A 6,294-nucleotide genomic window follows, 5' to 3' on the forward strand; every position below is an offset into this window, starting at 1 on the left:
AATAAAATATAGGCTTTCTGCCCCATAGTTCTTAATATCTTTCCCCCCCTTTTTTTTCATTGTGAAGACGACAAGGAGCGCATGGCCCTGTAGGCAGAGGGATTCTGAGAGGTCAGGAGGCAACATTATCATCTGTGTGTGGTGGTGCGTGGGGAAGCTCTAAACAAATGCTGCTTTTTCTCTGCCTGCCCTGGACTGTCGTAGCCTGGGACTGGGGCCTGCAGATGTCTGGGAGAATCTGCTCAGAAGTTCTTCCACTTCTTGAGTGAACTGCCATTCATGCTGAGAAGTGACTTCCGATCCGATCAGCTCCTTCCTTCCCCCACTGCCATTCACTCACACTCCTGCCTTGACTTTAGTGTTTATTCACCTCTGATCCTGAATCTCCTACTTTATTCAGAAAATGCTAGTCATCAAGAGAGTACATCCCTCCTCATTTTGATTCGAACATACCAAGTACCTACCTCCGCATCTGCCCGACCTGTTCTTCTGCTACAGCCGCCCCTTCTCCCATCCAAGGCCAGTGCCAGCCTGCCTGACCATGGGCTCGCACCCTCTCCTCCTTTCTTGGGACCCTTATCCTATTGTTACATTTCTCTCTTTTGTATATTCAAGTTCTCATTGCATCTGATTTTTAAAAATCTAAGTCTCTCCCATTTGGGAAAAGAAAATCAATGTCAACCCTAAATTCACCTCTCCTCCCATCTGCCCTCAGAACAACTCCCACCAGGATTCCTCTGACTACCCATCCCTAAGCTGACTGGGAGGTTTTACTCACTGATTCATCCCAGAGCAGAATTCAACACTGTCAAGTCCCTCCTGCTCTTCTTTTTAAAATTAAAAAAAAAAATTTTTAATTAAGAAATATTTTCTTTCTACTTTTTTCCTCTAAACGAGAGGAAGGGAGATAGTGAGACAGACTCCTGCAGGTTCCCCAACTGGGTTCCAACCGGCAACCCCCACCTGGGGCCATTGCTCTGCTCAGCTGGGGCCATTCTTGCAACTGAGCTATTTTTAGCACCTGAGGCAGAGGCTCCACAATGCCTTCCCCAGTGCCCGGAGCCAATGTGCTCAAAACAGTCGATCTACTGACTGGCTGTGGGAGGGGAAGAGAGAGAAAGAGAAGGGGGAGGGAGAGGGTGGGAAAAGCAGGTGATCACATGTCCTGTGTGCCCTGACCGGGAATCGAACATGGAACATCCACATGCAGAGTTGATGCTCAACCCTAAGCCAACTGGCCAGGGCTTTTTTCTACTTTTTATAGTAGAAAATTTCAAATATTCTCAGGAGCAGGAAAATTGGTTAAAAATAACCCTCAGAGACCTGTCAGCCAGTTTAACAATGTTCATATTTTGCCAATTCTATCTGATGAATGTCTACACAAACACACACTGCTGTTTTGTTGTGTTTGTTCGTTTTGGTAGGGTATTTCACAGAAAATCCTAGACATATTACTCTTTCTCCCATTTACTCTTTCGTGTGTATCTCTGAACCACAAATGTGTCTAACATAACAAAATATCCATTTATAAAAACTAATAAGGCCCTGGCCGGTTGGCTCAGTGGTAGAGCGTCTGCCTGGCGTGCAGAAGTCCCGGGTTCGATTCCCGGCCAGAGCACACAGGAGAAGCACCCATCTGTTTCTCCACCCCTCCCCCTCTCCTTCCTCTCTGTCTCTCTCTTCCCCTCCCGCAGCCGAGGCTCCATTGGAGCAAAGATGGCCCGGGAGCTGGGGATGGCTCCTTGGCCTCTGCCCCAGGCACTAGAATGGCTCTCAGAGGTCGCAACAGAGCCACGCCCCGGAGGGGCAGAGCATTGCCCCCTGGTGGGCAGAGCATCGCCCCTGGTGGGCGTGCTAGGTGATCCCGGTCGGGCGCATGCGGGAGTCTGTCTGACTGTCTCTCCCCGTTTCCAGCTTCAGAAAAAAACAAACAAACAAACAAAAAAACTAATAATAATAATGTTTAAATAAATTCGAGGTTAACTGCAAAAGTTAGCAACAATTCCTTCATATCACCTTATGTTCAGATTGCATTTCCATTTCCCAGATCGTCTGACAAATGCCCTTTTGCAGTGAGTTTGTTTCACTTGGGATCCGAGCATGACCCACACACTGCCTTTGAGGGACTTGTCTCTAAGTCTCTCTTCATTTATAACAGTTCCCCTCCCCCTTATTCCACACTGAATTGTTGAATAAAGCAGGTCACTGTCCTATTAAACTTCTCACTTTGAACTGGTGGGATCCCCTGGTATCATTTAGCGTTTTTCCCTCTCCTGTATGTTTCCTGTAAAGCAGTGCTTAGGCGGAGGGATTTGATGAGATCCAGGGTCCTCTCCGCTGGGCAATGGGGAATGACCATCTATCTGCCTGCTGGCCTCCGGATGGGCAATTTCTACACCACCCTTACAGATCTCCAGTTAATCGCTCACATTTTTTTTAATTTAAAGAATTATGTATGCAGTTAGCAGTTTATAAATCTGAAAGGACAGTGCCAATTAGAGCTGTAGGTAAACTAGACTATAGGATGGCTTGGAGTCTAGTTGTTAAGTGGCAGGTGGAGAGGAGAAAGGTGCCTAGATGAAGATTTAAAAGGGTCTGCATTCTGGGGGGACTGGAGGGTGGGGGCGAGGGCTTGTTAGAGATCCAGTTACGGACAAGGCATTGGATTCTGTGCCGTGCCTACGGCTGGAGGTGGTGGATAATACCCAGAGGCGGATTGAGGCCTGTTGAGGCCCTGGGCAAAAATTAAAGAGAGACAGGGAAAATAAAAATACATGTTAACCATATTTTTAAATAAATAAAAAATATTATGTACGATTAATGATAAATTGCACATATGAAACCAAATTTGCTGTCATTAGAAAAAAAGTGTCAAGTTGGGGTTCGATGGGGCCGTTTAGAAGTTGGGGCCCAGGGTGTGCACCTGGTGCGCCTGCCATTAAATCCGCGTCTGATAATGCCTGCTCCAGTTGAGCTCAGGGCAGTTCAGACGCCTGGGTGAACTGGGTGACTGTTTCCCCGGGCTCTTCAGACCAGAGTAAATAACAGAAATTACCCTGCTTCCTAAAGCCCTCAGCTTTTGTTGACTCTGCAACTCTCCGGAACAAGCAGAGAGCCTCAGGAACAGAAATAATTTATGCCAAGTTATTGTTTCCCAGCCTTTCCCAACCTAAGCTCACGTTAGAGAAACAGGAAAATCGCATGTCCCTCCTGGGTTTTGCTCCCCCGCTTGGGAAAAATCAATCTTTTGTATATACCCTCTGGCCCAAAAGATTTTGTAAATCTTTACTTTCTGTAGATTGTGGTAATAAAAATGATAGGTGTGCTTTGTGCTTTGTTATTTTTTCCCCCCTCCAAATGCACACTGATGTTGTAATACCAGATGGGCTTTTAAAATTTTTTACGCATGCCTCTCTAAGAGTCCCGCTTGGAATGATTTAAGTCTTCTACTTGGAAGAGCGGAGTCTCCCAGCGCGCTCTGATTCCACTGGGAGGCGAATGTGTCCATCGTCTGAGCCAAAGAGTTCTAGCAAATGTTTTCTTCTTTACACAGCCTATTTTCTACGTTTGCGTTTTGCAAACATTTAGCCTTTCCATGGGCGTCTCTTTTTCTTTTCTTTTCATAGGCTTTTTCATTCATTCAACAATTGTTGACTGAGTTCTGCTTGGGCATCAGGCATTGTGGTGAATCAGGAGGTTATATGAAAATCCAGGCCTGGAGAGAGTTGCTGCTCTTGAGGTTTGCGCAGTAAGGAGGAGGATAGGGGAAGGAAATCGTTGATTATAGCATGTCACCTCAAGACAGGCAGTAGTAACAGGCACAGGGATGACAGCAGCAGAGGAAGACACCAGTTTATATGACCACTACTTCCCCTGCCTTCACCCTCTGCTCACTGACCTCCTGTAGAAGCAAGAACGGCAGAGGGAGAACCCAGTAGGTTTTCGTTTCTGAACTCTGTGGTTACCACATCTATTGCTGTAAGCGCTCCTGTTTGGAAACTCGGTGTTCTTTATTTTCCAGTAGCTGTGGTCCTGGAGGGACAGAACTGACATTGCACTCATCCGTACACACAGACGTCTACCCATCAAAATCTACTGACCATCAACTGTGGCCAGAGGAGCAGTAATCACATTGCGGGTCCCAGGAATTGGGCAAAGACCATGCCCACTAGATTTAGGATGATGCCAACCAGAGCCTGACTCATTCACTCATCTTGGGCTGTCCCTGGCACGTCCGGTGGTCTTAACTGAGTCCACCACAGAACAATGCATGTTGATCTTGAAGACAGATGCAGTTACCAAACTTGAACCCATTGTTCAGGAATCACCACACTAGTGACAGTTAAAGCAACTTAGGCTAGGGATGTGGGAGAGTACGTGGAGGAACGCGAGAATGCCACTTATGATGAGTGAAGGGAACCGTTATTTCCTGGCTCAGCTTACAGAACACGTGGGCAGCAGGCGAAGCCGCTGTTCATTTCTAGGAGACCACACTCTCAAACTCTTAGTGTAAATAAGAACTCGATGCAAATCGCAATACCACATGCACGTGTCAGAAAAGGGAAATGTTAGTGATTTCCTCTGGCTCAGAAATGAAAAGGCAGGTGGATTTATGGCTTCCAGAGGGCGGAAAGGAAATTTCAATCTCATTCCCACAACCAAACGTGCTTAAGTCAGCCAAAGAGAATGGGACCTTTTACAGGATGAGGGTTACTCTAACAGACTGTTACATCAATCTCACACCCAGGTGTTTTGCTAACAACGTTTTCATTATGCACAAGGCCATTTGCTTTTTCTTGGAAGCTGCAGGGGAAAGGCAAGATTTTTTTCTGACTTATTTCTAGAGGTTTCTTTCACCAGCACTGTCAAAGGCCCATGGATTTTCTTTGCTGCTTCTTTTTATTTATTTTTTACCTTTTTAGTCTTTTGTTGAGTTTATTGGGGTGACATTGGTTAATACGATTATATAGGTTTCAAGTGTGAAATTCTATAATATATCATCCATGTATTATATTGTGTTCAACACCCAGAGTCAAGTCTCCTTCTGTCACCACGTGTCCCCTGTAGCCTCTTCTACCTCCCCACCCACTTCCCCTCTGTAATCACCATACTGTTGTCTCTAAGATTTTTTTTTTTTTTTGCATTTTTCTGAAGCTGGAAACAGGGAGAGACAGTCAGACAGACTCCCGCATGCGCCCGACCGGGATCCACCCGGCACGCCCACCAGGGGTGACGCTCTGTCCACCAGGGGGCGATGCTCTGCCCATCCTGGGCATCGCCATGTTGCAACCAGAGCCACTCTAGCGCCTGGGGCAGAGGCCACAGAGCCATCCCCAGCGCCCGGGCCATCTTTGCTCCAATGGAGCCTTGGCTGCGGGAGGGGAAGAGAGAGACAGAGAGGAAGGCGCGGCGGAGGGGTGGAGAAGCAAATGGATGCTTCTCCTATGTGCCCTGGCCAGGAATCGAACCCGGGTCCTCCGCACGTTAGGCCGACGCTCTACCGCTGAGCCAACCGGTCAGGGCCTCTAAGATATTTTTGCTTAATCTCTTCACCTTTTTCACCCAGCCCTCCAGCTGCCCTCCCCTCTGACAGCTGTAAGTCTGTTCTCTATGAGTCTGTTTCTATTTTGTTTGCTTATTTATTTTGTTCATTAGATCCCACATAAAAATAAAATCGTATGGTATTTGTCTTCCTCTGACTGGCTTATTTCACTTAACATAACACTCTCCAGGGATTTTCAAAGCCAGAAACTGTAATCCCAATGGTTATCACAAACAGAGGCCAAGGAAGTCAAAACACACAACTTGGACAAAGCAAAATGCAGAAGACAAATGAAAGATATATACACATACTATTAATATTTTGTACCAACCATACAGAGATTTTCTGAAATCTCAGAAACAGAAGGTTCTTTTTTAATTGCTACACTGTTTTAAACCGAAGGTAGTAAAAGAGCATGGAACTGTGAATTCAAGGATCTGAAGTCTGGCCCTGATTCAGAATCAATTAATAGAGTGACCTTGGGCAAATAATTCTTCTCCTTTGAACTTCAATGTGTTCACTTAGAAAACAAAGATAATATTTACGGCTTCTGGGGTGGCTTTCCCATTCTTGAATCTTCTGGCTTATTAGGTGAGGATATGTGTACATGAATGAGTGGATAGATGTGTAAGTCAATAAATCAAAAATAAAATTTGGATTTCCTTGTGTGGTAATAATTCTCCCCAGCTATTTAAAGCTATAGTTAGGTATTTATGTGTTTGTATGATGGACACTGATTGTACCTAATCAAT

The 6,294-nt window shown here is 45.8% G+C and overlaps 1 non-coding gene across 1 annotated transcript; it reads right to left on the reverse strand.

The window, feature by feature from the left end:
- Positions 1-5,447: 5,447 nt before the first annotated feature.
- Positions 5,448-5,523, reverse strand: TRNAV-AAC (transfer RNA valine (anticodon AAC)). The gene has a single exon. It is a non-coding gene; the product is annotated as a tRNA-Val (tRNA).
- Positions 5,524-6,294: the final 771 nt, after the last annotated feature.

Source organism: Saccopteryx bilineata, chromosome 7 (genome assembly GCF_036850765.1).
Source record: "Saccopteryx bilineata isolate mSacBil1 chromosome 7, mSacBil1_pri_phased_curated, whole genome shotgun sequence".
NCBI lineage: Eukaryota > Metazoa > Chordata > Mammalia > Chiroptera > Emballonuridae > Saccopteryx > Saccopteryx bilineata.